This window comes from Pan paniscus, chromosome 3 (genome assembly GCF_029289425.2).
Source record: "Pan paniscus chromosome 3, NHGRI_mPanPan1-v2.0_pri, whole genome shotgun sequence".
NCBI classification, from domain to species: Eukaryota; Metazoa; Chordata; class Mammalia; order Primates; family Hominidae; genus Pan; species Pan paniscus.
The window spans coordinates 126,891,143-126,897,138 of NC_073252.2; the positions used below are offsets into that span (position 1 = coordinate 126,891,143).

General features: G+C 47.0%; 1 pseudogene; it reads right to left on the minus strand.

Moving 5' to 3' along the window:
- Positions 1-1,758: 1,758 nt before the first annotated feature.
- LOC100975930 (zinc finger SWIM domain-containing protein 5-like) lies at positions 1,759-5,603 on the minus strand (annotated as a pseudogene).
- Between the last annotated feature and the right edge of the window lie 393 nt (positions 5,604-5,996).

Here is a 5,996-nt window from a genome sequence, read left to right on the forward strand (position 1 = left end):
ATTCACCACTTGTGCCCTGGGGTCTCCATGCCGCCACCTGTCCTAAGATTTATTCATAATATCAGAATTACAAGTTTATAAAATGACATTTTAATAAAGTTTGACTTTTTGAAACTTCATGCCTTCTTAACTCATGTGAGATGGTGTTTTTGAGGCTATCCTGAAAATCTCTGATAGTTGTGTGTTTTTGTTGTGGTTGTTTGTGTGATTGAATTACTATCGAATCAACTGTCATTGGAAACCTTTCACGTATGGCTTTTAGAAGACCTTGACCTACTTTTGCCTGTTTTGACTGTCTGGTTTATTGTGAAAAGAGGGATCATGTAGGTTAATTTCTCCAGCAGACCAATCACCTTTTGCCATCAAAGATTTGGCATCAGAGTTTCCACAAATTATGTGTACAAGTTGATATGTTGGCACTTTAGCTAATCTAGGGGCCAAAACAGAATGTCATAGACTAGGTAGCATACAAACAAATTTATTTCTTACAGTTCTGGAGATGGTAAAACCCAAGCTGAAGTGGTCAGCAGATTCTGTGTCCGGTGAGGGCTGGCTTCCTGGTTCATAGACAGTCATGTTTCTACCGTGTCCTCACATGACAGAAGAGATGAAGGAGCTCTCTGTGGTCCTTTAATAGGGGCATGAATCTCATTCACGAAGTCTCTGCCTTCATGACCTAATCACCTCCCAAGGCCCCACCCCCAAATACCATCACATAGGGAATGAGATTTCAACACATGAATTTGAGTTTATAGCATCAGGTCATCCTGATCCATATGCACTCACAGGAAATCTATAATCTTCTATAATTATTTGCTGGTCCCTTCCGGGTTTAGGATTTTCTTTTTCTTTCAGAAAAATGATCTTTTATGTGATCCATGGTTTATTCATAGAAAAGCACTGTGAGTTCACACACTTGCCAAAAAAGGGCAATTGTGATACAGAAATGAGAGTGGCTTCTCTCTTTCTCTTTTTTAACCAACACATTGGGCTGAGACGTAGTGGCCCTTGGCTGGATGGTAAGACTTGAGGAGCCACAAACGGTTAACACAACTTCATGGTCATTTTGGAGTAAAAAAGGTGACAGTTTGTCAAAGAAGAAAAACTAAAGCAGATGGAGAAGTTCTTAGTTTGCATTCTAGCTATACCACCCCTTCTCTGTCACACCCCATCCCCAACTCAGGAATGAAGACATGAAACAGTAAACACCAAGACACTGGTATCCAACTGACTCTTCTGAGTGCCCTTGTTACCTCCTACAACAATTCCAGACTGAGCATAGGGGTCAGGAAGGTAGCAGGAACATGATGATACACTGTGGAGGTCAGCCAGGGCTAAGACAGGGCTGCCCACTGGGGCTAGAAATTAGTCAGGAAGGGAGAGGCTAAGTGCAGACCAGCCCTAGCCTCCAAGTCAGCGAGCAATGAGACTGTGGCAAAAGTAGGCAGAGGAAGACTGAGATAGAAAGGCAGGGGAAGAAAGCAAGTACGGGGTGAGAAGAGAACTGTGCACCTAAAGCAGCTAATCTGATGGCAGACGGAGACTGGTGCTTAGAAGCTCATTTGGTGAGAGAATGAATAGAGGAGGCACAGAGATGGGGAACAAACGTTTAGGTGGTGAGAGAGATTTAAGAGGAATGGGGAAGAGAAATCTGGCAAAAAGAAAGGACACATTCATGGACAAATGTTTCAGTGTCCTTGGCCTGATCTGATCCTACCTGGGCACCCAGTCTGCCCTGGTGGTGAGCTATCTGCTTCCTCAGGCAAAGCGCTCTCGCACCAGCAGCATCAGCTTTTTCTTGTCTTTGTAGATTTATTTGAGGTTGTCGATGAACTGGGCAAATTGCAGGTGGTCATCCTGGGGCAGCAGGAGGGTCTCCAGAGCCTTGCTTAGAAATTCAATGAACTTTCCATAGTGGCAAGAGCTGATGTGTGGTAGGCATGAGTGTGTAGTGTTGATATAAGTATTGATGGTGTCATCAGCATCATTGGCAACTGGCACAATGGAGATTTGTCAATGGACATGAACTTTCCAGAGCTACGGCGGCCTGGGGTGCCAGCCAGGCCAGGTGCAGTCATTGTGCAGTGTTGCACACAGGATGTCTGGAAGCACTATGGCACAGTGCACACTCTTCATCACCAGGGGGATGAGAGCTGGCAGCTCATTCTTGCCCAGAGAGTGGCTGAGGGCACAAGCCCAGAGCACATCATTGATGGCTGTGTGGCTGTGTGGGTATCCTGGATATAGGCCAGGTTAAGATGGCTCATGGCCGATAAGGCCAGCTTGAAGGCATGGAGCGGGTAGCCACGGAACCCCATGTAGCAGGTGATGGTGAACAGCTGTGAATGTCTCATGCCATCAACTTCAGCATCAGTGGCAATCTGGTAGGCTGCCTCAAAGGAAATGTGGTCTTCCTCACAGAGTGTAAGGGCTGACAGGGGCACAGTTCTGTGGATGCTTCATAGCACACTGCAGGGCCAGTGTGTGAGCACACCTAGCCACTTCCTCCCGCTGTGGATAGTCAAGACTGAGGCACAGGATAGTGGTGTGGGATACAGCTGTGGTAGCTACAATACTAGTAGCCTCAGCAGAAATGAAGAGTGTGTACCAGCTCTGCAAGATGATCACCAGGGCCCGCACACATGACAGGGAGAGCCTGAGCTCAGCCGTGCCATCTGGGTCCTGATTCAGGTCTGCCCAGATTACCATTTGGAGTTTGAACTTGGCCTGCATAGATGAGTTCTCCCTCCTCCTCAGCAAGTTTGAGATGATCTGAGGCAAACCAGGGAAAGGGGAGCATCCCAGATGGCCCGACCCTGTTTGAGGTCTCTTGCTAACCCTTCCTTCCCCGGTCAGAAGGTTGAAGGTTTCTTCAGGTGCTGTTAGCCTCTCACAAGGATGGAGCAGTGAAGCCTGTGGTTTGCTTGCCCCCAGGACAGGGTTGGAGATCTGCCAGGGGTTCTAGCCGAAGTGAGGCCTCTCAGGGTAGAGTCTTCAGCTGGGGCTTTGGGCTTTAGAAAGGGTCCTGAGCCTCCAAGTTGTCTGGGGTTTCTCACAAGCATGGACAGGGATAGGGATGAAACCACCTGGCCCACTACCTCCCAAGGGAGCACTTGAGTATTGGCAGCTGAAAATTCACTCTCTTAGATATGTCTCTGATGAGAGGGTCAAAGTTCTGCTGACATCAGGATATGGTTCAAGCAGTGAGAACAGGGCTTGGGCTGGCTGAACAGAGGCCATCTTCTCCCACCAGCAGCCCCATCCTTTCTTAGGCCATTAGGAATAGGAATATGAAAGCTCTAAGGATTCATTGTCCCATCCCAAGAGTAGGGCCTAGAAATTCCTTTCTCCTGGTTGTAGACGGAGGTGGGAGAATCACCCACTTCTGTAGCACAGGTCACCAACCACACTACCACCTCCTGGCATCTCCAGTTAAGGATTGATAAGGTCATCTGCATCACCTGTAACCCAAGTCCCAGGGCCACGTTGAGCAGGGTGCTGTCAGTACTACTGTCAGTGGGAATAGCAATCTTGAATGCATTTGGGCCAGTTTGAAGATGAGGAAGGAAGAATGAATGTGCTTTGATTCTGTATTGCTTCCAGAATTGTTCAGAATCTCAGTGTCTCTTTTGGCAGCAGTCAGCATGGCAGAGGCCAGTTCACACTGCTGTGATACCATATGGTGAGGGTGGGATGTGTCACCTACAGAAGCTGAGTTTTCTTTCTTTCATTTTTTTTTTTTTTGAGATGGAGTTTCGCTCTTCTTGCCCAGGCTGAAGTGCAATGGTATGATCTCAGCTCACTGCAGCCTCTGCCTCCTGGGTTCAAGTGATTCTCCTGTCTCAGCCTCCTGAGTAACTGGGATTACAGGCATCTGCTACGATACCTGGCTAATTTTTTTTTTTTTTTTGTATTTTTAGTAGAGATGGGGTTTCTCCATGTTGGCCAGGCTGGTCTTGAATTCCTGGCCTTAGATGATCCACCCACCTCAGCCTCCCAAAGTGCTGGGATTATAGGCATGAGCCACCGTGCCCGGCCAGAAGCTGAGTTTTCTAAAACAGGTAACCTCATGGTACGTCAGGATAATTTATAGGACAGGTCTGGACCATGAGACAGCAGAGCTGAGAACAAATACTTGGCAAAGGTATGTATGCATGGGAACACTCTTTTAGTGGATGACTTCTCCCAGACTGCTGAAAGAGCCCCCTTCCAGCAGTAAGATACACTGTTTGCAGTGTTTGCACTAGGTCATCGTCAAGCTGCAGCTCTTGGAGCTTGACGATGAGCTAGTGCAAACACTGCAAACAGTGTATCTTACTGCTGGCTTAGGAGCTGCTCTTCATTATGGGACACCTTGTCCTGTGCGTAGAGGTATTCAGGCATTATCCTCTGTTGACCCAGGTCCATCAATGCAACTTCCAGGGCCAATGACGGGTAGGACTTACTGCTGTTTGGGGAGCCTGCAGCCACAGGTACATGTTGGTACACAGGGGGTCTGCTTTCATTCATATCTGACATCTCCAGATAGCCGTCATCATTCAGGCAGCAGGCCTCAGTCAAAGTGAGAAACAGGCAGCCAATGGGATCCGGGGTGGCCCACCTGGCCCTCCAGGTTTGTGATGGTTGTGGTTCCTCTCTGCAACAATTCTTTCTTCTGATGCTTGTAGATTTCCAGTTGCCGCTGTTGCTGCAGCTTCAGAGTATTAATAATGGTCACTGTGAGTCTGAGGGCCTCTTTTGGATAACCATGGGAACGTAGGGCATCAACCTGAGCACAGGCTGTAGGCACATGCTCAAGGCACAGTGGCTGGCTTGGGGAATTAAAGAGTACTCTTTCACTTTCCTGCTGGCAGGCAGGAGCTGTGTAAACATCACTGCTGATTATTCACTGTAGGTGGCTGTCCTGTCAGTGTAATTCATGGCCCTCAATGGCCCTTGTGAATATCGTTCGTCTTGGTCTGGATAAGGAGTCTGGGCTGTGAATGGCATTCTGGGGAAGTGCATTGGTGATGTTGGACAGCTCATGTCCATAGTTTCCATCCTCCAGGGGACAGACATCCAGGTCACTCCACTTCTGCAGCAGCTGCAGCCAGCAGGATTTCTCCTCCAGTTTGCAGTGTGGATTTAAAGTTATGCACACCCATAAAGCCCTAGCTCATGCCAGAGTTGCCTGACCTTGCCTGTCAGGCTTGTTCCTTGCTGACTCCAGAGTGTGAGTCATGGGTCAGCCATAAACTGGTCAGTTATTAGCATCAGTATCCTTGCTCCATTGGAATCTGTCATCCACAGCATTTCTCGAACCTTGGCAAATATTGAGTTGAGTTGCTTTCCAGAGCCATACTAAGCCCCCTGGGAGAGAAAAAGCTTCACTTGTTCTTTCACCTCTTCTTCATCCAACGCCAACAGTTCTCATTGTTAATGCTGGCCCCAGCTGTGGGGTCAGGAGCGCTGTTCACTTGGTTGATTTCTGAGTTGGAGGATAGAATCTCATCTGCCAGTTTCTGTGCGGTAGGAAGAACTTCGGTGTGGTGGTGTGCCATGATTAAATATTCAATGAACTTTTGTAGCTGGTCCCTATTCATCTGGGAAAGGGTTTCAGAGATCGGAAGACACAAGTTTTTCTCCTCTTAAAAATTAGGAAATAAACAAAAAGTTTATTTTCTTTTATTAAAAACTGAGTTTAAAATAATTATGATACTCATGGACACTTATATTTTCCCTTATAGTCTTTACATATTAAATACTTTGACGGCTTTTTATTTTTATCACCATTACACATGGTTAACTTGTTCACTTGAAAAGAAGAACGGGAAAAAGTTGCTGTCCTGGAGAACATTCTTTCCACTTCGGCATAACCCACATTTAACTTCTAAAACATTAATTACATTTGCAGTGAGGCAAACAGAAAATGTTAGAAGGGCAGTCAAACCTCATGTATTAGGGATAAGCTGGTGGCCTTTGAGTGCAGAGAATGCACAATTATGCTGTCCATTGCA